The sequence below is a fragment of the Pholcus phalangioides genome, unplaced genomic scaffold (genome assembly GCF_987345545.1).
Source record: "Pholcus phalangioides strain wild (caught in Gottingen) unplaced genomic scaffold, Ppha-v1.0 ptg000031l_1, whole genome shotgun sequence".
NCBI classification, from domain to species: Eukaryota; Metazoa; Arthropoda; class Arachnida; order Araneae; family Pholcidae; genus Pholcus; species Pholcus phalangioides.
Window position 1 is genome coordinate 23,723 of NW_028301621.1, and position 27,696 is coordinate 51,418.

The 27,696-nt window shown below is 32.7% G+C and overlaps 1 long non-coding RNA gene across 10 annotated transcripts; it reads right to left on the reverse strand.

Annotated features, from left to right (window-relative positions):
* Positions 1-2,188: 2,188 nt before the first annotated feature.
* On the reverse strand, positions 2,189-27,398 carry LOC149066955 (uncharacterized). Of its 10 annotated transcripts, XR_016195387.1 has the most exons (19): positions 26,974-27,398; positions 16,735-16,798; positions 16,422-16,488; positions 16,130-16,196; positions 15,814-15,880; positions 15,501-15,564; positions 15,188-15,254; positions 14,872-14,938; positions 14,557-14,623; positions 14,241-14,307; positions 13,925-13,991; positions 13,611-13,677; positions 13,295-13,361; positions 12,979-13,045; positions 12,687-12,753; positions 12,373-12,439; positions 12,057-12,123; positions 11,741-11,807; positions 2,189-3,572 (listed from the first exon to the last, which is right to left on the reverse strand). It is a non-coding gene; the product is annotated as an uncharacterized LOC149066955 (long non-coding RNA). The 10 variants fall into 10 exon arrangements; XR_016195388.1 differs by lacking the exon at positions 16,130-16,196 and having other exon boundaries at positions 26,974-27,379; XR_016195389.1 differs by lacking the exon at positions 15,814-15,880 and having other exon boundaries at positions 26,974-27,379.
* Between the last annotated feature and the right edge of the window lie 298 nt (positions 27,399-27,696).

A 27,696-nucleotide genomic window follows, 5' to 3' on the forward strand; every position in this document is an offset into this window, starting at 1 on the left:
AAAAAAAAGGTTAAAAAAAAGGTTAAAAAAAAGGTTAAAAAAAAGGTTAAAAAAAAGGTTAAAAAAAAGGTTAAAAAAAGGTTAAAAAAAAGTCCAGGGTCCCCGGCCCGGGGCACGCGAACCACGGACGTCGGACTCCCAGCCTTGAACTGCTTTTCACAAGGCGGGAGCCCGGGGTCTGCGGTTCGCGTACCCCGGGTCGGTTAAAAAGGGATAAACAACTCTGCGGGTCGGGAGCATACGGGAAAAATAAAGGGCTTCCAACCCGGACAACCTTTCGTCGGAACCTTAACAACCTTTCGTCGGAACCTTAAGATAAAAATTAGGACAGTTCACTGCCAGCGTGATGTATCGAGACCGTACGACTCTTTTGAATATGACGCAATTTTAAAAAAAATTAATGAGCGCTAATCAAATTAAATGATTGCTATAGATAGTATGTGGTCTTGATACATCGCACTAACGAACATAAGTGCTTACATTTGATGGCTTCCTTTTCATCCTATGGTGTTTTATTTCACTGCTGCAGCAGCAAGATGAAACTGAACATATAGAGGAAAATCAGATGCAAACGAACCATTACATAACCAAATACACATACAAACTGATCTCAAATACACAGCAAATAAAATGATTGGAAAAATACTCATTAGGGATCATGCTTGTTTAAAAAAATTTTGATGTTTTATTAAGAATGTATAATTCAACAAATATTTAATTAAAAGTTGTAAACAAATAATAATGGTATCAAAAATTAATCAATCTAAATATTATCCAGGGAGGAAAGAAAGAAAATTTTGTTCGTAATGTTAAGCGATGAATCATGGAAATTGGATTGAAATTAGAAATATTGGATTTAACCAATCTGCTTTATTTTCTTCAACATTTCAGATTAATATATTAAACTCAAATTAAATTGAAATTAAATGTTAAAATAACTAGAATGAAACATTTCATAATTCTAAATAATAAAATGATTAATTTCAACCTTAAAAATCAGAACATTCATGTTTGAACAATTTTATTTTGTTAAAATTAAAATGTGTCCCAGGTCAAAAAATTTTCAAGATCTATAACTGAAATAAAACACTCTACTTTAATTATTTCACACTTTCAAAATTAAAACGTCCATGTTTAAACAGTTTTTACCAACCATTGAATTGATCATTCACATTTTAATTATTTCAAACTTTTAAAATTAAATGTGTGTGCAAATAATATCAATCTCAAACCTTACATAATAAATTCAAGGGATCATTTCAATGCAAAATACTTGCTCAGGTATGGAAGTTCTCCTGCCTTTTTTTTTTCTTCCTTGCATGTATGTACGTACATATTTTTAATATTTATTTGAGGAATTTATTGTTTGTATTATTCTTTGCCTTTCTGTATTATAACAAATATCTGTTTATGTTCTTATTCTCACTCAAGTTTTTAATGCCTATTTTACTTGTTGAACATCAAACTAAGTAAAAGAAAAATTTATAAACAAAATAATCCACACACATAATACATCCGCCCCCCAAATAACCTTAAAAACTATATAATTTCTACTTAAACAGAATTATTACTTGCAATCTACAACATTTATAATATTTGGAAATATATATCAATGATTCCCTCCTCAATAAAAATCAATTACACAAATTTTGGTAAAAAAAAGTAGGATAAAATCTAGAAAGTAGAACATTTCAAAAAAATTAGGCTAACTGGGAGACCTGTATATGATATGGTTCATTTTGTCATAATTGTTTGGAAGCCATTCAGAATTTTTTTCCCCCAATCTCAGAAACAATATGAAAAGAACCTCAAAAAACCAACAAATGATAGATAAGCCAAAAAAAAACACAATTTTCATGATGAAAGGGGAAAAAAAGACGAAACAAAAAGAAACTAATCCTGTGAAAAACACCACAAACTAACTTTATATTTTAAAAAAAAACTCAAAGCATTACTAGAAACTTGGTATGAAACTCATGAAAAAAAACAGCAGCTAGACAACTTTGAAATAATGGACCCTCCACAACTGCATGGAACAAATAGCAAATCAAAAAAAATTCTGAATAGCTACAAACACTCATGTTCAAGTCTAAAAGAATGCACTGCAATTTTTGAAAGGTTTGGTAACTGATATATATATATATATATATATATATTTTTTTTTTTTTTTTTTTTTTTTTTTTGAAAAAGAGTGAATATATATACAATTATGAATTATTGCTTTATGATTATCTTTCGTTAAAATTGATTATATCTAAGTACTTATATTGCATTATGTTATCACTGGAGCTGAAAAAGTAATGAAAAATACATTCATCATATAGGGGATGAGAATGTTTTTGCAATTATGTGAAAAAATGCTACAAAAGAAAAATAATCAATTATGTTCATGAAGCATACCTAACTCATACACAGCAAAATTGGCCAGACAGTTGATTTACAGTCTGTATTCACTTGAAAAAATACAAAATGAAAAAAAAAAACTAAAAAATTTATTTGGGAACAAACCATCAGTTTTCAACCAACAAAGTATTAAGCAAGACTTACCTACCATCACATCTTAGCTAACTATTTGCTGCATTGTTGAGTTCAATTGAATGAGTATTCACTTAATGCAAAGTCTCATAACTTCACAGAAACATAAATCAGAAAAATTCATAGCATAACATACACACTGGAGCCAACTGAGCTGAGCAACTGGAGTAATTGCAGCCAGCTAAGATGGGTAACACACAAATTGCAGAAAACTTATGAAAATCTCACACATTGTAGCCAACTGAGATGAGCAATTCAAGTAACTGCAATCAACTAAGATGGGTAACACACAAATTGCAGAAAACTTAAGATGAAGATCTCACACATTGTAGCCAACTGAGATGAGCAATTCAAGTAACTGCAATCAACTAAGATGGGTAACACACAAATTGCAGAAAACTTAAGATGAAGATCTCACACATTGTAGCCAACTGAGATGAGCAATTCAAGTAACTGCAATCAACTAAGATGGGTAACACACAAATTGCAGAAAACTTAAGATGAAGATCTCACACATTGTAGCAGACTGAGATGAGCAATTCAAGTAACTGCAATCAACTAAGATGGGTAACACACAAATTGCAGAAAACTTAAGATGAAGATCTCACACATTGTAGCCAACTGAGATGAGCAATTCAAGTAACTGCAATCAACTAAGATGGGTAACACACAAATTGCAGAAAACTTAAGATGAAGATCTCACACATTGTAGCCAACTGAGATGAGCAAATTCAAGTAACTGCAATCAACTAAGATGGGTAACACACAAATTGCAGAAAACTTAAGATGAAGATCTCACACATTGTAGCCAACTGAGATGAGCAAATTCAAGTAACTGCAATCAACTAAGATGGGTAACACACAAATTGCAGAAAACTTAGATGAGGAACTCGCACATTGTTGCCAACTTAAACACACTTCAGCCAGCTGAGATTTCAACCTTCATCCTCAGTCCCAATAAGGGTTCTGTTTGAAGTAGCAGAGAAAAAAATTGTAGAAGATAGTAAAACCAAGAGATACGTCCAACACTCTTCTTCCTAAAAAGATGAAAAGAAATTAGTTCATATTAAGATATACTGCACAGAACATTAAATGGCAAAGAGGCGATCACCCCGTTCCAAAAGTTTTATTATTGGCATAGGAAGAACGGTAGAAGTGGACATCCCCCCCCCCCTTTCACCATTTGCTATACATAACCTCTGTGATACCCCCTTTCCTGAAACATCAAAACACAATTGTCAAGTTCGAATAATATTAAAAGTGATGAACACACCGTCATAAAAAAAATAGCTTTCAAATGATACTGTGAAAATTTCAATAACAAATTTCCTTGAAATTTATTCATCACATACACTGGGGACAGTAAAAGTCATTTTGCATTTGCAAACAATAGGAGTGAGCAGAATTAGGTGCCACAATCGATGACATGAAACTGACTAGAGATTGAAAACACAAATTAGAAAATCATTGAGAAGTTCAAACTATTTACCTTCATTCTTTTGGAAGCAAAGCCACTCACAAAAATTTAAAAATGATCACATGCATTACACAGTCTGTAATTACTTCTACAGACCTGAACAGTTAGTTCGTAAAATCAAAATTCATGAATGGCAAAGACATTCAAAGGAATGACATTGTTCAGGACCAAAGGAGAGTTTGTAAAATGTGTGGGTGTACAAAACCAAGGAGCAACTTTAATAGTAAGTTCAATCGCATATCTATACACTTTTATCAATATAATGATCAGTTAATCTCATTCAATCATGCATCTGTTTCAGAGACAAGATAATTTAATTAATCATGGTCAAAATTATTTTGATATTTAAAGAAAAAAAGACTCAGTAATTACTTCAAACTTGTATTAGTAAGGCAATATACTATTAGTCTCTCCCATTCTAACTTATGACAGATTCCATTTCCTTTTTTATTCATGTACAGTATAAATATCTTAAATACCAATTGAATGACTGAGCACACCCTGCACACTCATTCACATCTCATTAGAAATAGGCATATGAAACAAATATATGGATTGGGAGTGGGGCGAATAGTCATTTCGCCGGATATCAATCTTCTTGAAATTCATCATAATTATAAATAAAGTTGCAGAAAATAATTTTATTGGTAATTTGAATTGATATTGAATTTTAATTATTCAATCTATCTAAACAAATATTAAAAAACTGGTAATTGAAATATTTTTATTACCATAATAAAGACAATATTTTATTCATTTATTTTTTCCACATTACTTTTTTTTTACCAAAAGAGTTGACGCCTCTTCCTTTCCCCCATTCCTACAATCTGCCCCTTTCGTGCACAGCATTTTGTGAACATCTGAAAGAAATGCAAGATTTTTCAAGAGCAGATTAGGTGGTCTCTTATTGTTATTCGAAGGAGAGATGTAGAACAGTTATAGGTTAAACTCAGCTTTGTATGAAAATAGATGGAAGCATTTTTTCGGAACTGATCACATTTAGGGCTGTGCCATAGTCGACAAAACTGCCTTTCCTTCAAGAGTGGGGTAAGTTGATAACTATCGCTTTAGAACAAAACAATAGAAAGCCTGATACAGGTATGTTGGTGGTCAGAATCAAAAGTCGATTGTAGTGCCCCATTTTTTATGACTTTAATGAGGGTGGGCTATTGGCCGCTGTTTAAATGCCAAAATAAGTGTTAAGTATCGGTGAGAGAATAATTTCATTACTGTTGATACTTCAAATTCCTAAACGGAAAGTGGGGGTAACACTTTCGAGAGGATATTTTGTGACAGCCCTGCTTTGGATTGGTCAGCCAATGAATGATCTTTCAATCTTTCAAGATGGAAGGTCACAATCACAAATCAACACAGAAAAATTTCTTCATCAAGAATTGGGATTACTTGACAAGACACGCCAACCACCTTTCAGGAAGAGGCCAAAAAATTCAATATGAGTTTGATGGTGAAGAAAATCTGGTGTGATCCTAGTGAAACTTTCAATTTTATTTTCGATACATTATTAGTTTTCAAGTTATAAGATTTTTTCAGTATCTTGAAATTAGTAATTTCTAGCTGTTTTTCTGTTACCTCGATGTGAATCTTAAATAAGAATTAAACAAAACAAACGTATTTTCCTTTGTGTAATCCGCAGATGCTATTTTCACTAGTTTCAGAGAAAAAAAAGGACATTGTATAGGCAGCAGCGATGTATAAATATGATGAGAAAATTTCATCCATTAGTAATGGAATTTTAAGGAATGGGAGGAGGGAGGTTGTTTAAAACGTTTTTGAGGAAAAAATGTTGATTTTCACACTAACGCCTATACCCCTCAAGAAATATTTTTAAAAAATTTGTGTTGATAAATAAATTCCCAAAGTAACTGTAACTAATCAAACTTCGGAGGAGAAAAGAAACTTTAGATAACTTTACTAATTTAGCCAACTTCTCTGATTTGGAGTGAAGATAAATGTTCCCATATTTTAGGAAAAGGTGGTGACTAGAATTAAACAATAAATTGACCATCGGCCGGGCTAAGAAGGACGGGGGAGGGTACCCCTTACACAACATAATCATAGCATAGTAATTTATTTTTATGCTATGCCTATTTATTTTTTATTGTAAAATTAATTTTTTATAGCACTATTCAGTCTCCTGTAAGATTGACTAGAGCCAAAGCAAAATAACAGAAATGACTTGGTTGCAAAAACAATTTTTGGCCAAAACAGTGTACTAGCAACCACAGATAAACCTTTTCTGTCCCTCCTCACAATATAATTTTTTTTTTTTTTTTGGGAGTCTTCCACAGTCCAGTCTGTCAACTTTCTTCAACAATGCACACAGTAAATTATGACGACGTGTAAGTTTTTCAAGAATGATGATCCTTCGAGACCACTTTAAAAAGCACAGTGCAGAATGTGTAAATTACAAGGTCTGGCGTAAATAAGTTAAGGTGAACCGGTTTACTGCATTGTCCATCCTTTTTATAATGGGATTTGTTTACATTTTACTGTTCAATGCCAGTGTAATAGTTTTCGACAAACGAAGACTTTCATTTCTAGCTCTTTGATCATTGGAAACATTGTTTATGCTTCTGCATGCCCGAAAAATACAGAAGACAATTGAATGCTATTGGATATCATCAGAATCACCACATTTAAAAAAAAGGCCTATGTATCCAACTGCTGTGTTAAACTGCTGCTGTTTCACTTATACATAAAATGTGCACCATAATTTTAAATGATGAATGTTAGTTACCATCAAGACCATGAAGTAGTGAAGTAGTAAATACAACATTTTTTTTTTCCACCAAGCAAAATTTTTTAAAGGCTACTCTACTTGTTGAATCCTAAAACTAAGCAAATTAAAGATTAATAAACCTATAAATAGTCCACATACACCCCCAAATAATCTAACGATATAATAATAAAAACGATATAATTTCTGCTTCGGCAGAATCATTAATTGCAATCTACTACATATGTATTATTTGGTATTATATAGATGATTTCCTCCTCAATTAAAATCAATTATATGAATTTTGTCGAGTCTTAGTTGTGTAGTCTATACAATTGGTTTGCTTCAGCAAAAAAAAACAAATAAAACAAGAATTTACCTGTTTCCGACCCGATTCAACAATAAAAATCTCGAGAAGAACTTGGGCTCATCAGCTTCAGATGGTTGGTTGGATTGTTTTTGTGCGCGTCCTGAAGTTGCATTTAAGAAATCGTGCGGTGAATTATGCTGATGACAATGATGAAGTGTGCGAAGAATGGAGTAAAAATTTTAAAAAATTGTGGCAATTTTTGGCAAATAATATATACCAGGGGGAGTCAACAGCTGGTCCATGGGTAGCATGTGGGCAAAGTTAGAAAGAATTGGAAAGCAAAACATAGATTGACCCAGCAAAACATAGATTGAACAGTTTTTCCAAAAGATGTAAATTAAGTATTATATAGACTGTGTAATAGTTCTTTGTAATTTTAATTTTGTATCTTTGTAATAAGTATGTATTTTCATGTTAAAACGCATTTTATATTGTCAGAATTCCGTTTATTTGCAAACAAAGAACAATTTCAGTTATTGACATTACTGTATAATTATGGTTTCAACAGAAACCCCCTCTTATGTGGTCACCCCTCTTTTTGCGGTCGATTTTTTTGTCTCGCGAGTGTCTTCAAAAAAAAGGGTTTTACTGTATTTGTTCCATAAAAATCCTTTGGAAAATTGAATGGATATTTTTACAACAATAAATTTTTTTTTTTTGGTATAAAATTCTGTTCAAAACATTCAAATTGAAAATAAGAAACTTTTATTATCTGCATAATAGCTGGAAGGACAGACATGAATAACTCCTTCAACCATTCACTATACACCTCTGTGATCCCTGCCCGAAACACAATTCTTAAATTAAAATAATATTGAAAGTAATTAACACACCTTCTTCTTTGGAAACAATAGGCATAAGCATCAGAATTAGGTACCACAATCGATGACATGGAACTGACTAGAAATAACATCCTCGACCCAGCTACTCAATTTCAATTATTGAAAACACAAATTATATCATTGAAAAGTTCTAACAATTCGCCTCCATTCTTTTGGAAGCAACTAACAAAAAATTTAAAAAAAAACTTACTCAAAAGTTTAAAAATTATCACATACATTAATGCCCGGTATATATCAATGAACATTTAACTCCTGAGCTGAAGAAGTTGTTTTTCCTTGTACGAAAATTTAAAGTTGAGCATGACTATAAGTTTGGTTGGGTACGCAAAATTTTTTTGCGAAAGAATGAATCATCCAGAGTCATAAGAATAAACTCTGAAAAGGATTTACCTTCGATTTCTTAACTGATATAATAACTGAACCTGATTATGATTGTAAAATTATTACAGGTCTGGATGATGATATAAGTGCATTTTTTACGTCTTTACCCACCAAGTATAGTTTAAATATATTTCATACAAATATTTAGAGTTTGCTAGCTAACTATGATAATTTTTTAGCAGAATTTTCAGGTTGTTTGAACAAAATACCTTTATTAATTTTTTCTAAAATTTGGATTTACAGTAATGAAGTGAACTTGTATAATAAGTTGGATAATTTCAACTCATTTTTCTGTTGCAGAGAAAATAGCAGGTCAGAAGGAATCGCGGTCTTTGTACGGACCGCGTGATTTTTAATTAGATTGATATTCATTTCACTATGGCTGAATGTATCCTATTATTCAGCAGGGAATTTAATATTGCACTCTTATCTATCTATCTATCGTTCTCACCAATTCATAATAGCTGAATTTAATAATGAGCTCCAATCTGTTTAATCCAACCTTAATTTCGATAATATTATAATTATTGGGGATTTAAATATAGACATTTTCACAAACAGTATTGACGTCCTTGATTACCTGAACTGCCTAAGCAAATATGGTTTCAAGTGTCTGATAAATAAGCCTACTAGAGTGAGAGATATATCCACTTGCATCGATCATGTTTTTTTTTTAAATCACAAAATAACCCATCCACTATTTCTTCTGGAATAATTATTAATAATCTAACTGATCATTTTCCCACAGTTATGAAATTTAGCCATGATACAATTCCAAGCTCAAAAATTTCTGTTTGTAGGTATTATACAGTAATCGACAAAAATATGCTTTCTAATTTTCTAAATAGTTATAAATACAATTGGAGGGATAATGTTGATATCGATACACAATATAAAGCTTTTGCATTTGCATTGAATTCTATTAAAAATAATTTCAAATATTGCACTAGGAGAATGCATAAATTTAATAATAACCGGATGACATACGAATTGTTACGTATGGTTCGTAGAAAAGAAAAACTGTATAAAAAATATGTGGAAATATCCATTTGACAGAATCTACAGAACAGCGTATCAATGCACAGCCAATGAGCTTAAAATGTGTATTAAATTTGTTAAAAATTAATATTACAAGCAACAGTTTATGAAATGCGATACAAATAAAAAGAAATGGGAATTCATTAACAGTATTGTGGAAAAACAAAATAAAGCTATTGTGTTGCCAGATTCTGCTGATACTCTAGAACTTGCAAATCAATTCAACACCCACTTTGATCATATAAGCCACAATACGTCTTTATTTGGTAACAATGATGATTTTAAAAAATACCTTGCGCCTACCATAAATTCCTTTGCCTTTCTTAATGTAGTCGATCTTGAGGTACATAGTACTTTAAATTCTTTTTCTAAAACTAATTCGTATGATTACGATGGAATTAATATGTACTTGATTAAAGAGTTTTCTGCAAATAATGTTGCATTTATCAAGTTCATAAATACCTCATTTCAACTTGCTGTATTTCCTGACACTGAAACGAGCCGCGATTACTCCTGTTTTTAAAGCTGGCGATAAAAATTCCCTGCTGAATTATAGGCCTATCTCAATTGTACCGATTTTTTCTAAACTTATTGAAAAAATTCTTTCAATTAGAATATATAATTTTCTGTATTCTGTGAATTTTTTTGCTAAAAACCAATTTGGTTTTCTAAAAGGACGAGGTGCTGAAAATGCCCTTTTGGCCTTTTCGAAATTTATTTATAAATTTGACAAGAACAAATTTACTGTTGCAATATATTTAGATATTTCAAAGACTTTTGACAATGTGAACCATTATATTCTCATTCAAAAACTTAATTTAGCTGGTATTCTGGGTCATATTTTAAATTGATTCACTTCATATTTATATAATAGAGAACAAAGAGTCAAAATACAGGATAATTTCAGTAATTATGTCCATATAAATAGAGGAGTCCCACAAGGATCTATATTGGGTCCTTTACTTTTTCTGATTTTCATTAATGATCTTTTTATTTTAGAATTTGACGGTTCCATGATCACTTATGCAGATGATTCTGTTTTAATGTATTCATGTGATGATCTTGACAGCCTTAAGAATCATATTAACCATGATCTAATATTAATTCAAAAATGGCTCTATGCTAATGATTTAGAATTAAATTTACAGAAGACAAAATACGTTAATTTCAATCTCATGCAATCTGATTTACATCTTAATCTCAAATTTCATATCCTCGCTTGTGATTTTCAACCTCATTGTCATTGCGATGCAATTCAAGAAGAAATAGTATTAAATACTTGGGTTTAAATGTAGACAGCAATTTAAAATGGAAATCTCATGTTCATGATCTACTTAAAAAACTTCGTTTTGTTTTATATAATTTTTATTATATAAGTAAGAAAGTTTCCGTTAATTTCTTAAAAGACCTTTACTATGCTTGGTTTTATTCACTTATAAATTATGGTGCAATTATATGGGGTGATGATTATAAAACTAATTTATTGCCTTTATTTTCAATACAAAAAAAGAGTTTTCAAAATTTTGAATCAGGGTCAGCGTCATTCTTCTACAATTTTTAGAAATCTTAATCTACTTCCTTTACGCCATAATGCTCTTTTTCGTATTATTCTGTTCTTAAACCGTAATAAAGGCTTATGCAGTTTAAAAGATAATGTTTCCAAGCGAAGACCTCATATGATTTACCGTATTCCTACTGAGGAAAGAAATTTTTCATAAACATTTTTATTATTTAGTTCCGAAATTATATAATTCACTACCACTAGAAATACAAAAAATACCCACACACGCGGCATTTGAAAAATCATTATTCAAATTATTAATTTCAATAGACGATGTGGACTCTTATTTTGACCTTTAGGAGGAGCAATAAAATTTTTTCAATTTAGCTTTGCCACTTTAATAATGTGTATTTTTTCAATTAAAAAAAAATTGTCCTTGTTTGTGTTTGTTTATGTATGTGCGAGTTTCATTTTTCTTTCCTCATATAACTTTTAACTATAATGTCTTGTTTTATTTTACATTTCTCACCATGCATTAAGAAATTTGTCTTTTTTGTGTTATGTTTTTTCGTTGATGATTTTTTTCATCTTTACGTATTTTTTTATTTGACAGTGATAATTTTGTCTCTATTATGTTGTATATCTGTCTCTTTTTTTTTGTTTTAGGTTTCTGTTCATGTCATGTTTTATATATGTTATTCATTAATTATCATGTAAATTTTCAATCATCCGTACAGGCATCATAGCCTCTGGATGATAAATATGTTTTGTTTAAACTAATCTAAATCTCTGTATGTTGTAAATGAATACATTGATTTGATGATTTGATTTGAAATAATAAAAAAAGTGATGAACATACCCTCTCCTCTGGAAACAACAGGAATGAGCATTAAAATTAGGTCTCCAAATCGATGACATAGAACTGACTGCAGATTGAAAACACAAATTAGATCATTAAAAAGTTCAAACTATTTACCTCCATTCTTTTGGAAGCAACGAACAAAAATTTAAAAATGATTACATGTATTACACAGCCATTAATCACTTCTACAGACCTGAACAATTAGTTCATAAAATCAAAATTGAAGAATAGCAAAGACATTCAAGGGAATGGCATTGTTTGAGACCAAAGGATGAGTTTGTAATTGAAATAATAAAAAAAGTGATGAACATACCCTCTCCTCTGGAAACAACAAGAATGAGCATTAAAATTAGGTCCCCAAATCGATGACATAGAACTGACTGCAGATTGAAAACACAAATTAGATCATTAAAAAGTTCAAACTATTTACCTCCATTCTTTTGGAAGCAACAAACAAAAATTTAAAAATGATTACATGTATAACACAGCCGTTAATCACTTCTACAGACCTGAACAATTAGTTCATAAAATCAAAATTCAAGAATAACAAAGACATTCAAATGAATGGCATTGTTTGAGACCAAAGGATGAGTTTGTAATTGAAATAATAAAAAAAGTGATGAACATACCCTCTCCTCTGGAAACAACAAGAATGAGCATTAAAATTAGGTCTCCAAATCGATGACATAGAACTGACTGCAGATTGAAACACAAATTAGATCATTAAAATTTCAAACTATTTACCTCCATTCTTTTAGAAGCAACAAACAAAAATTTAAAAATGATTACATGTATAACACAGCCGTTAATCACTTCTACAGACCTGAACAATTAGTTCATAAAATCAAAATTCAAGAATAGCAAAGACATTGAAAGGAATTGCATTGTTTGAGACCAAAGGATGAGTTTGTAATTGAAATAATAAAAAAAGTGATGAACATACCCTCTCCTCTGGAAACAACAAGAATGAGCATTAAAATTAGGTCCCCAAATCGATGACATAGAACTGCCTGCAGATTGAAAACACAAATTAGATCATTAAAAAGTTCAAACTATTTACCTCCATTCTTTCGGAAGCAACAAACAAAAATTTAAAAATGATTACATGTATTACATAGCCGTTAATCACTTCTACAGACCTGAACAATTAATTCATAAAATCAAAATTCAAGAATAGCAAAGACATTCAAAGGATGAGTTTGTAATTGAAATAATAAAAAAAGTGATGAACATACCCTCTCCTCTGGAAATAACAGGAATGAGCATTAGAATTAGGTCCCCCAATCGATCACATAGAACTGACTGCAGATTGAAAACACAAATTAGATCATTAAAAAGTTCAAACTATTTACCTCCATTCTTTGGGAAGCAACAAACAAAAATTTAAAAATGATTACATGTATTACACAGCCGTTAATCACTTCTACAGACCTGAACAATTAGTTCATAAAATCAAAATTCAAGAATAGCAAAGACATTCAAATGAATGGCATTGTTTGAGACCAAAGGATGAGTTTGTAATTGAAATAATAAAAAAAGTGATGAACATACCCTCTCCTCTGGAAACAACAAGAATGAGCATTAAAATTAGGTCTCCAAATCGATGACATAGAACTGACTGCAGATTGAAAACACAAATTAGATCATTAAAAAGTTCAAACTATTTACCTCCATTCTTTTGGAAGCAACAAACAAAAATTTAAAAATGATTACATGTATAACACAGCCGTTAATCACTTCTACAGACCTGAACAATTAGTTCATAAAATCAAAATTCAAGAATAACAAAGACATTCAAATGAATGGCATTGTTTGAGACCAAAGGATGAGTTTGTAATTGAAATAATAAAAAAAGTGATGAACATACCCTCTCCTCTGGAAACAACAAGAATGAGCATTAAAATTAGGTCTCCAAATCGATGACATAGAACTGACTGCAGATTGAAACACAAATTAGATCATTAAAATTTCAAACTATTTACCTCCATTCTTTTAGAAGCAACAAACAAAAATTTAAAAATGATTACATGTATAACACAGCCGTTAATCACTTCTACAGACCTGAACAATTAGTTCATAAAATCAAAATTCAAGAATAGCAAAGACATTGAAAGGAATTGCATTGTTTGAGACCAAAGGATGAGTTTGTAATTGAAATAATAAAAAAAGTGATGAACATACCCTCTCCTCTGGAAACAACAAGAATGAGCATTAAAATTTGGTCCCCAAATCGATGACATAGAACTGCCTGCAGATTGAAAACACAAATTAGATCATTAAAAAGTTCAAACTATTTACCTCCATTCTTTTGGAAGCAACAAACAAAAATTTAAAAATGATTACATGTATAACACAGCCGTTAATCACTTCTACAGACCTGAACAATTAGTTCATAAAATCAAAATTCAAGAATAGCAAAGACATTCAAATGAATGGCATTGTTTGAGACCAAAGGATGAGTTTGTAATTGAAATAATAAAAAAAGTGATGAACATACCCTCTCCTCTGGAAACAACAAGAATGAGCATTAAAATTAGGTCTCCAAATCGATGACATAGAACTGACTGCAGATTGAAAACACAAATTAGATCATTAAAAAGTTCAAACTATTTACCTCCATTCTTTTGGAAGCAACAAACAAAAATTTAAAAATGATTACATGTATAACACAGCCGTTAATCACTTCTACAGACCTGAACAATTAGTTCATAAAATCAAAATTCAAGAATAACAAAGACATTCAAATGAATGGCATTGTTTGAGACCAAAGGATGAGTTTGTAATTGAAATAATAAAAAAAGTGATGAACATACCCTCTCCTCTGGAAACAACAAGAATGAGCATTAAAATTAGGTCTCCAAATCGATGACATAGAACTGACTGCAGATTGAAAACACAAATTAGATCATTAAAATTTCAAACTATTTACCTCCATTCTTTTAGAAGCAACAAACAAAAATTTAAAAATGATTACATGTATAACACAGCCGTTAATCACTTCTACAGACCTGAACAATTAGTTCATAAAATCAAAATTCAAGAATTGCAAAGACATTCAAAGGAATTGCATTGTTTGAGACCAAAGGATGAGTTTGTAATTGAAATAATAAAAAAAGTGATGAACATACCCTCTCCTCTGGAAACAACAGGAATGAGCATTAGAATTAGGTCCCCAAATTGATCACATAGAACTGACTGCAGATTGAAAACACAAATTAGATCATTAAAAAGTTCAAACTATTTACCTCCATTCTTTTGGAAGCAACAAACAAAAATTTAAAAATGATTACATGTATAACACAGCCGTTAATCACTTCTACAGACCTGAACAATTAGTTCATAAAATCAAAATTCAAGAATAGCAAAGACATTCAAAGGAATGGCATTTTTTGAGACCAAAGGATGAGTTTTTAATTGAAATAATAAAAAAAGTGATGAACATACCCTCTCCTCTGGAAACAACAAGAATGAGCATTAAAATTAGGTCCCCAAATCGATGACATAGAACTGACTGCAGATTGAAAACACAAATTAGATCATTAAAAAGTTCAAACTATTTACCTCCATTCTTTTGGAAGCAACAAACAAAAATTTAAAAATGATTACATGTATTACACAGCCATTAATCACTTCTACAGACCTGAACAATTAGTTCATAAAATCAAAATTCAAGAATAGCAAAGACATTCAAAGGAATGGCATTGTTTGAGACCAAAGGATGAGTTTTTAATTGAAATAATAAAAAAAATGAACTTACCTCCTCTGGAAACAACAGGAATGAGCATTAGAATTAGGTCCCCCAATCGATCACATAGAACTGACTGCAGATTGAAAACACAAATTAGATCATTAAAAAGTTCAAACTATTTACCTCCATTCTTTTGGAAGCAACAAACAAAAATTTAAAAATAATTACATGTATTACACAGCCGTTAATCACTTCTACAGACCTGAACAATTAGTTCATAAAATCAAAATTCAAAAATAGCAAAGACATTCAAATGAATGGCATTGTTTGAGACCAAAGGATGAGTTTGTAATTGAAATAATAAAAAAAGTGATGAACATACCCTCTCCTCTGGAAACAACAAGAATGAGCATTAAAATTAGGTCCCCAAATCGATGACATAGAACTGCCTGCAGATTGAAAACACAAATTAGATCATTAAAAAGTTCAAACTATTTACCTCCATTCTTTTGGAAGCAACAAACAAAAATTTAAAAATGATTACATGTATAACACAGCCGTTAATCACTTCTACAGACCTGAACAATTAGTTCATAAAATCAAAATTCAAGAATAGCAAAGACATTCAAAGGAATGGCATTGTTTGAGACCAAAGGATGAGTTTGTAATTGAAATAATAAAAAAAGTGATGAACATACCCTCTCCTCTGGAAACAACAGGAATGAGCATTAGAATTAGGTCCCCCAATCGATCACATAGAACTGACTGCAGATTGAAAACACAAATTAGATCATTAAAAAGTTCAAACTATTTACCTCCATTCTTTTGGAAGCAACAAACAAAAATTTAAAAATGATTACATGTATAACACAGCCGTTAATCACTTCTACAGACCTGAACAATTAGTTCATAAAATCAAAATTCAAGAATAGCAAAGACATTCAAAGGATGAGTTTGTAATTGAAATAATAAAAAAAGTGATGAACATACCCTCTCCTCTGGAAACAACAAGAATGAGCATTAAAATTAGGTCTCCAAATCGATGACATAGAACTGACTGTAGATTGAAAACACAAATTAGATCATTAAAAAGTTCAAACTATTTACCTCCATTCTTTTGGAAGCAACAAACAAAAATTTAAAAATGATTACATGTATAACACAGCCGTTAATCACTTCTACAGACCTGAACAATTAGTTCATAAAATCAAAATTCAAGAATAGCAAAGACATTCAAAGGAATGGCATTGTTTGAGACCAAAGGATGAGTTTTTAATTGAAATAATAAAAAAAATGAACTTACCTCCTCTGGAAACAACAGGAATGAGCATTAGAATTAGGTCCCCCAATCGATCACATAGAACTGACTGCAGATTGAAAACACAAATTAGATCATTAAAAAGTTCAAACTATTTACCTCCATTCTGTTGGAAGCAACAAACAAAAATTTAAAAATAATTACATGTATTACACAGCCGTTAATCACTTCTACAGACCTGAACAATTAGTTCATAAAATCAAAATTCAAAAATAGCAAAGACATTCAAATGAATGGCATTGTTTGAGACCAAAGGATGAGTTTTTAACATGGTTTGCAAAACCAACCAGCAACTTTAATAGTAAATTCAATCATACACATACCTACATACACTTCAATCAATTTAATAATCACATTTGTTTCAGAGACAAGATGATGCAGTTAATCATAGACAAAATTAACTTGATATTTTAAAAATAAAAGACTTGGCAATTGCTTCACAAACGTATCAATAATGCAATATGTGAGCAGTCTTTTCCATTTTAAGATCATTTGTACTTATGACAGATTCCGTTTCCTTATTCACAGGGCCGGATTGATTGATTGATTGTGTAGTTGAAGATATTCGTCAAAAAGATGGTACAAATACAGAAAAATTAATAATATTGCAAACTATAGATCACGTTAAAGCTGAGTTTTTGAAATTAGACTACCTGCATTACCTCTAAAGTTAGCTTTAGCTATTTTAACAGCATCATGGGGGGGGGGGGGGGGATCCTTTGTCATACTGATTTTTCTGAGGGGCCCTCTATACCAGCTAAAAATGAAACCACTGTCCTAAATCGTGTGACACTTTCTGTTGGTATCAGACTCTCACATAAGGGGTCTTGAACTGATGACTGACTCACAGTCACACAACATTGTTGACAGCTCTTGTAGAAAAAGAACAGTTCTTCCCAAGGTTTGCCTGAGCAATTCTTCAAGTGTGCGTATTAGTACTAGCCTTTTCCCACTATGATGCCGTGTGCTGCGCGGGAGGATTGAATTTCCAGCTAATATGTTGTGTGGAAGAGTAGTTACCTATTTTCTCCCAGTCTATAGCACTGAAACTATTGTCAGCACCCCTGAAGTTGGTAGCATTATCGGAATATATTACCCGCGGTCTTCCCCTCCTTGCTATGAATCGTCGCAGTGACAGAAGGAAAGCATCGGTCGATAGAGCAGAAACTTGACTCCAGATGTGCAGCTCTATATATTGCGCATGTAAACAAAAAACTATCCAGGCCTTTTCCCACTTCTTAACATACAAGGGTCCTGCCAAATCTACACCCACAACTTCGAATACTGAAGCATCCTGTACCCTATCCAATGGAAGTGATACGGGATCACTGTTAAGTGATTTAGCCTGAAATCGTTTACATCTAACGCAATCTTTCAAGACACTTCTTATGAACCTAAGACCTCTGAATATCCAGAATTTTTCTCTTAAAATACTTAGAAGAATTTGCGTCTCTGCATGGCAGTTTTCTCTATGGTAATATTCAATTAGCCGACGAGTAAATGGACATTTATCAGGTAATAAGATAGACGATATGAATGAGGGTTTGTCTATGCGTTCAGTTATTCCAGTCCTCACTCGTATGATAACTTCCCCACTATGAATGTATTAAGAACAAGAATATCCTGAGGGACAGGAAAGTATTGTGTCTGTACAATTCTTATTAGTGTTTTTTCTGCCGTTTCAATTTCCTCAACAGAGAGAGTTCTCTTCTCAACTTGGATAAGTTTTCCCTCCTGACATTGAAAATGAAACGCAGGATCCAAACACGGATAATCGATTGATAATTTGAAAATCTCACAGAATACCATGGAACTTCCTTCACTGAAAAATTGAGATTATACAATTTCACCTTCCTTCCCTCTGAGTCCACTTGTGTCATTTGACAAGCTATTTCATTTGCTGGCCAGATCTCGGGCCCTTTCCACCATAATGATCTTTTCAATTGAGTAGGGGAACAACCTCGTGACAACAGATCAGCAGGATTTAACTCTCCTGGAATGTCTCCAACACCATCTCAAAGATGTTCTTTGCCCTTTTAGTAGCTCAATACGTATCTTGTCTAGGTACATCCTTCAGTTAGTGTACTTGTGTACACTATAATTCATGCTCACTCTACCACCTTATTGCAGTAGGATTTTATTTTCAGTTTAATGTTCTCTTATGGTAGAAATTCACCCTCACATAACCTCTTTTATAGAAAAGAATACATACCACAAAATAAAATATAATCAGTAAATTTTTTATTTATGGGAAAAATTCCAATTAATTAATTTTTTTTAATTAGTTTGTAGTGATTAGATATACACAGAAATTTGTCTGAATACCTAAGCATTATTCGGGCCATCTCTAGTTTCATTGTAGATGGAATACTTCAACACTAGAGGAAATGTACCGGGACCAAAGAATTAATATTGTTATAAGGGCAATCATCCATCTTACACAGGATTTTCACTCTATTTACAAATGATGTACATCAAATATAGCAAGAATAATAAATAGACCACGAGAAACCGTTTTTATCAATAGAACTTACCTGTTTCTAGAAAGCAATCTTGATCTGCTTCAAATGAATCTTTATTCCCTCTTTTTTTGAATTGACCAAAGAAACTTTGAGATCATCATCAACATCAACTGAAGATGTATCCAATCCACTTTCAACTCTCTTCATGCAGGGAGCCACGCACAAACTGTCATTACAGCACCAACCCAGAACATGGCCCCCGCTCAGTCCCACACCACTTGTCAGAAAGGGTTGCAAAGATAATGCTTAAACCAAACGTATAAAATAACGTTTGTGGACATAGTACTTCAAAAATAACATGTAAAATAGAGCAACGTTCATGAAGCCACATCTAAATACTGTGTAAATGTGAAGTCATACACATGAAACAAGTTTAGAATCAGAGCAAAAAAACCTCAAATTCAAAAAAAAGATTGTTTCAATTTCATTCTAACAGATTCTAACTGATTTCAGATTCTAAACAGAACAGGTTGAGAGCCGCTGGTTTAACCAAATCTGAATATTATAGACGGATATAGATGCCTTGCTCAGTGGCAAAAAATACATTATTTGCATAAATGGAAGAGCGGAGCTTGACATGTGTCCCCCCTTTCCCCGTTCTGGACATGGATGAAAAAGATGAAATTGGAATAAAATTCAGGTCTACCACTCAAAAAATTAGAAAAAGTAGGATGGGGATGGTACCCCCCCCCCCTAAAATTTTTTTTTTCTTTTTGAATTTTTTTTTTTTTTTCACAGTACCATTTCAGTTTCCTGTAAGATTGACTCAAGCCAAAGCAAAATGACAGAAATGACTTGGTTTCAAAAACAATTTTCGGCCTAAATAGGGTTAGCCAGATTAACACCCACACATAATTCTTTTCTCTCTATATATTATTCTAGAGGACATTTCAACATTATAATTATTGATAAATTATAAAATAAATAAATGAAAAGCCAATTTATCGAAGTTCTAAGAAGTACTGAAACCGTACTTCAGTTCGTAAGGAACTGCTGAAATCACAATTTGGGTGTGATTATTATTTATTTTTTACTTCATTTACTTTTATTTTTATATTGTAATATAATTATATCATCGCATCTATTGTTGTAAAGAGATTATCGTTACATAGAGCAGTTTTACATTAGAGTTAGGCTTGAAAGCTTAACCGGACTTGAAAAAATATAGTTGTAGAGGGATTTATCGTTATATCGAGTATCGTTGTCGCGAGGTTTCACTGTATACTATACTTGATAATGAGTACGTTTTGAATTGATTCCAATCAATCAGAGCATGAAAAAATCACGATTTTTTACAAAAAAAAAGTCGGATTTTTTTAAATAAAATTAACTGACTGCTTATTAATTGAAACAAATCTTGTTAATCATTGAGAATGCATATTTTCATATCACCTACCTATTTTTTTTGACCTAATCTAACAAATTTAATTAAGCATTATAATGAAACTAATACCGAACTAATTCGATTGAAGGTTGATAGTCCAACGGCAATTACGTTGTTGTTATTATTATTAAATCAGCAATTAGGGCATATAATTCAAGACTTTATACAAAACATAACTTCTCTGTTTTTTATTAGGGGAACCCTAGGTTTGGTGCAGTTATATCTAAGTTAGCTCCTCATATTTTTCTGCAATTTCTCCCAAGCACAAAATCTAGAAATAAAACAGCTATCTTTCAATAAAGCCACATTTCAATAAAATGCATACCACACTAGGTTATTCTTTACCTTATCATTGAAGTTAAATAAATAAAAATTGAAATTAAATTTCTCTCTCGTGTTTTAAAATCAATGATTTAAAAAAATCAAATAATTGTAAAATCCCGAAGAAAATGCGTCTTTTTTTTCAAGGAAAAACACTACTTAAGTTAAACCGGTGCCATCGCGAGTAGAAAATGTTATCCGATGTTGAAGAGGAGTGGGTCCCCCCCATCCGTATCTTCCTCCAAATACAGTCAAACCTCGTTAGTGCGTCACCCGGTTAACACGTCACTCCGCTTACCGGGTCACTTTTTGGAAGTCCCAATTGTCCTCAGGCAGGAATTGGCACAGCTATGGCTTACTCCGCTTACTAAGTCATATTTTTGCTCTCCCAAGAGTGACTCATTAACCAGGGTTGTCAAATTTGCTCCCCGGGTAGATACCCATTTTCCCCCCCGGGCTGGGTTTTTTATCCTAAAAAACCCGGGTTTGTTTTCGAAGACAATGTGTTACTTTCAGGTTAAAATTTTAGTTTGATTTGAGCTTAGTTTATGTATTCCAAAAATTGTTGCATAGTGCAGTGTTTAGTATATTTTGAAATATTTTTTAATGATTTTTTAGGAACAAAAATGTGATAATAAATAATTTCTTGAAATCTCAAACACCCTTTTTATAATTCTTCTACCTTTTTTATGTAAGCATTTAGGTATGAGATCCACATATTAAAATATTTTACAAGAAATCACAAACAGAAAATTGTAACCATGGACCTTAGTTTAAAAAATATACCTGATATATGTGGTAAGCATACCTACAGAAATGTATTTATAATACACAATTTTTCACACACACAAATCTTTGTATTAATAAATTGAAGCATCTGTGAAGAAGCGAAACAATGTATGTAAACTGAATTTTCATTCAAAAAATATTTACATGTTTTTGCAATACTTTTTTATAAGTTTTATACAGGTACATCAGACTTTCTTAACTGAAATATCAAGAGACAAAAATAACATTACCTTATAATGAAAAGAAAATAACTGTGGGATTCTTGAATTGAACATTGGCAACGAACATCTTCAATTGAAACAGAACAAAAAGTATAGTTTTTCTTATGTGAAAATAACACCTAAGCAGAAAATAAGCCTTAGCTTGATTTTCCAAGATGCTGGTAATAAGTCAAGATGCTGGTAATAAGTCAAGATGCTGGTAATAAGTCAAGATGCTGCCCGACCCAGAAAATTTGCCTGTTAAAATCGTCAGCCAGATGAAGGCATTCTGTAGGTCTGTTGCTATACATGATAGGCTTCTTGTATAAAGTGAAATTAATATATAATAATGTTATTGACATTTATGTTTAATGATAATTCAAGTTATTCTGTGGTTTTAAATTCCCAAAAATGGCTAATTTGGACAAGTGGAAAACACCTACAGAGTAATGAATCCTCAGAATGACTTATCTCCTCCTCTTAGCCAGATCATTTTTTAATTATCACTGCTCCTTTAAAAATATTTCAGAATTTAAGTAGGGATATTCTTTAACAGTGAGGAATTTAAGAAAAAGAGAAGCATGAGAGAGAGACTTAAGCTCCTGAAAGTTTGGGTTCAATTATAAAAAAAAACTGTGGTTCTGGTTACATAGCTGAAAGATTTTATTTTTGACTTATCAGGACACTTTTGGTTACATTTTCTGCGGGGTCTGAAAAATTTGGACAAAAAAAAAAAATTCAGGCACCATTCTCTGATTTCTCAGAATTTTCATTATCTCCAAATTCATTTATTTTACCACAAACAATTTTCTTGCCGCAGTTCTGCATACAACTGAAGGTTCAGATATAATTACACAGAAGTGGGTGTGTTTGTGTGTGAACAATTATTCCCTTACTTATAATCATGGTTAATTTTATTGATCAAATACATACATAGTTTAACATTCACCAAAAATGTATACTTAGACATAATATAAGATGTACACATAAAGCACATAAAGGATGTGCATTAGGGTGGGTCGAAAAAAAATATTTTATTTGCAAATCCCTATAGTGCGGAAAAGTAGCCTCCTTTAATAAAAAGAAAAATGACGTAAAAAAATTTAAAATCGATTGACATCTTCCGGTCATGCATCGTACTTGAGGTTTATGAAAATTGACAAAATTGAACATTTTTTTTAAATTTTTTTAATATTACTTAAAATTTGATGATCGATGTGCAAAAGTTTCTTATGCTTATTTTATGGTTCAATAAAGTAAAATAAATTAAAACATCATTGATATTGCAATGTTTATCGGTCGCACAATGTGTTCGAAAAACTGGAATTGACCAAATTTTTGCAAGTTTCATTATACAGCTCTTTTCATGCTTTGTCAGAACAAAATGACCCAGAATTTACCATGAAGAGGTGGCTGCACATTGAGTTTCACCTACACTCTATCCAATCAACCATCCAAAGTAGGAGAGCATATGTACTTTACATTATAATTACCAAAATTGACTAGGATTTACTGGTTTACAGTTTCTTCTATTGTTTCTTTTCCAAGTGTTCACGTTTAAAGTCTAACTTTTGAACAATGAAACTTGCAAAAATTTATTCAATTCCAGTTTTTCGAACACATTGCGCGACCGATAAACATTGAAATATCAATGATGTTTCAATTTATTTTACTTTATTGAACCATAAAATAAGCATAACAAATTTTTGCATGTCGATCGTAAAATTTTAAGTAATATTAAAAAATTAAGAAAAATGTTCAGTTTTGTCAATTTTCATAATCTTCAAGTACTATGCGCGACCGGAAGATATCAACTGATCTTAACATTTTTTATGTTGTTTTTCTTCTTATTACAAGAGGCAACTTTTCCGCACTATAGCAATTTGAAAATGAAACTTCATTTTTTTTCAACCCACCCTGTTGTACATACATGTTTAAGTTACATATTTTGAAGTTGTGGAAAAAGAAAATTCAATTTTCCTCCCATTTTGCCCAAAAATTCCGCCTGGGGTGTAAGTGAACAATTATTCTCGTATTTTATTAATCAAATACATAGTTTAACATGCACTAAAAATATATATTTAGGCATAATGTAAGATGTACACATGTTTAAATTAGATATTTTGTGGTTGTGGAAAAAGAAAATTCAATTTTCCCCATTTTGCCCAAAAAAACCCGGGTTTTTTACAACCCTGTCATTAACGAGGTTTGACTGTATTCGGAGGAAAACGATGCATGTTTCGGAGGGGGGGGGGGGGGTCAACATTTTTTGACACTCGGAGCCCTTTCTGGTATGTAATTTCTATGGCGGAGCCCTGTAGACCTATTTTCTATTTTTCATCAAAGTTACTTACTTTTATTAGTCAAAAATATTATTTTTTTTTAAATTTACTGGTTTTTTTAATTTCCTCGAGTGGCCGCGGAGCCCCGAAACAATTGAGAACCAGGGTTGTTAGGATAATTGATTTTTTGGGATAAACGATTATTTACGGGAAAAAATAGCACCAATATATCATAGGCGCAATATATCATTTGGGGGAAAAGCATTTACGGCCGCTAGCGAAACTTCTACAATAGTGCACAAATTGGAATTTCCTGACTGAAACGCTTTCGGTTAGGGGCCGTTGAAGTATTACGTCATCATCAACATTCGATGGGGAGTGGTGGTGGTTTCCGATTTGCTGACTTTTGATGATTTGGGGGGGGGGGGAGTTTTGGATAATGCTTACGTCATCAGCCACCCTTTATGAAAGTATGAGTTGGATTCAGAGCGGCAGAGCTGATGACGAAATTTTGCTGACAGGGGGGGGGGGGTCAAAAATGACTAAAAATTTGCTTACGTAATACTTGAACGGCCCCTTACCCGATGTTTCGGTTGATCAGTATTCGGATAATTGATACTCTACTGTAGTATCAAGATTTCCCTTTTATCCTTATATTGCCATAATCAGTGCGGGATATGAGCTCATATCGCGACAGAGCCAGGGCGTGCTCGGTTCTAAACTAAACTAATCAGTGCGGATACGGATCGGATTCCTGATAAGCATGAGGAAATAGAATGACCTTACCCTACACTAAAAAAAAGGGACAATTCCTCTAAAGTTTATTCCAGAGTCCTTTTTTCGTCTCTCGCCAGGGATCAGCACATGAGGTTTCGCATCTAGGAGGTAGGTGAGCTACAGGCGCCTCTGAAACTAGTTTTCAATGGGGTTATTGAATGAAAATAGAAAAATCCCGGAGTCACAGGATGTAATCACATTAAGCGGCTCTTGCACTGTATATTATCTCTTAAACTGCACGAGCCTTTATTGCAGTTCAAGAAAAGATAATCCGGAAAAAACATTATGATGTACAGAAAGTGGTTTCAAATTTTCAAAACTAGTAGAACTAAGCCGACCTGGACTCAGCATTTAGAAGAATATACAGTCGAATCCCGTTATAACTAACTCTAAGATACCGGAGAAATCACTTCGTTATAACGAAATTTCGTTACATAGGAACTCCAGGTTTTTGTACTGTTCCGATGAAAAGTTATCGGGGGGGGGGGGGAGGATCACAAGTGTTCGTTAAAACGGGATTCGACTACATTTAACCGTAAGTACTCCTGTACAAGGGCGTAGCCAGGGGGGGGGGACTTGGGGGGTCTGGTCCCCCCCCCCTGAAATGTGAGAAAATGACCGAAAAAAGGGAAAAAGATGGCCAAATCTATTGTTCTGTCACTTTGGTTCCCCCCCCCCGAAATGAAAGTGGTCCCCCTCCGAACAAAATTTCTGGCTACGCCCCTGCTCCTGTATACTTCTCAAATAATTCCAATTTCACAAATCATTTATGGAGATCAGAAAAAAACGAATTTTATATAAAACATTAAATACCTGCCAATTTAAGTTTTTGAATGAAGTATATATAATGGTTTACATGCAAAATTCTTCAAAATACTTTAAAGTAAGAGAACAGTAAATTTGCTCATGTCAACACTATAGCAAATGAATTTATCGAAGGTTAGCCCCACATTTTGGAGTAGGGCCCGAAGGCCGGGATCTTTTGCGGGCCCCCATCAGGTTTTTCACGGGCCCTTCTATAGTTAAATTAAATATTGAGAAAAAGCAAAAAAAACTAAGAGAATTGTTCCGAGCCCTGTCAGCCCCACTCTTGTGGGGCCATGAATTTCCTATAACTCGAGCTTTCATAAAATAAAATTTTCGAAAACAAAAAAAAAATTAAACATAAATTATTATCTAGAGAACTTTCTTAGCAACAAGTTCAGAAAAAAGAGAAAATTCAGGCAAATTAACTAAATTACAGACCTATCACCTTGTATAAAACAGCTTGTCTTAAAACAGCAGAAATAACACGTATTAGTGACTCAGGAAACACACACAATTTGCGCTCAACATTCTCGCAACTACAGTGGTTAGCGTTATCAGGAGATGCATTTTTCTCTTGTCTCTACACTACTCGGGAAGAAGAACGTACAATGTGAAACTTTTTTTTCCACACGCAAAGTCACGAAATACACCAGAGGTGGATATGATTCCTTGATTATGAAACTAAACTTAGAAGAACGTTGATAGCAACCACTGGAGTTGAAGGAACAAATCCAATGTACGGAAAAAGTAGCCAAAATTTTTAATTCGACAAATAACGAAATAAGGGCAGCAAAAAATCGAATCAAACAAATTTACTCTTTATATAATTGATCCGCCTACACCCTTCTTCGTACTAATCGTCCCCGTCCGAAAGAAATTCCTGGCGACCGCCCTACAATATATATTATACATATACAACGCCACAACAGGCAAAATGCCTAACGAGGTGGCTGAGAAAAAGATACCCATTAAAACATTGGATGTCATATATTTAAAAATACAGCAACCCAATTAAAAATGAAATTAACAAAAATTATACAATTTTATTATAAAAACAATATATACGCACGATAAAATATTACACAATGCCCATAAAGAAACTTGAAAGAATTGAACTGAGGCACTTAAAAATTGGGACTTACCCATTTCCAAAGTGACTGGAATCTGTTTCTCATCAACGACTTCAGCAGTGTTAAATTCCTTCATAAAGTTGTAGCAAACGCAATTGATGACATCAACTGAATTGCGCACCAAGAGTTTCGACTGCAGGTAAGAATGGCCCCTGGAGACCAGCTAGGACTACTGCGGTTCTTGCACAATGGTGATTAGCTCAGCAAAGCGGTCCGGAACGATGACGCTCTCGCAAGAAGTAGTAGAGATAGGTTGGAATTAACACTGTTCAAAATATTTGAGGTTCAGTCTAAACAAACACGTCTTATCTCGCAATCATTTCCATTGATTACACGAAGTCAAAACTCAAATTACTTTTTCTTTAAGGAAATGATTAACGAAACTGAAGCAGTGAACTTCACGCACAATCACGCTCGACGGCAATCACCTGCGGAATGGCGAATTTTCCCGCGTAAACGGAGGTCACGGGGTTCCAAAAGTTGTCACAAGGTGCTTCCCCGAATGCTATTGGCCAGGCTTCACGAAACCCGCCACATTCCGACGCCCCTTTCTTTGGCGGGGAAAAAACTGTTGTACCTCAAATATGAAAAAAAGACGTATCTCATCGTAGCTGACGCGTTCGTTGGTTTGCGCAAGATTTTCATGGTGAGTTACTTTAAAATGTAATAATTACTGTTGATTTTGTTGCTTTTTGTTTGGTCTTCTCATTCAGATAATATCATCTAATATTGGTC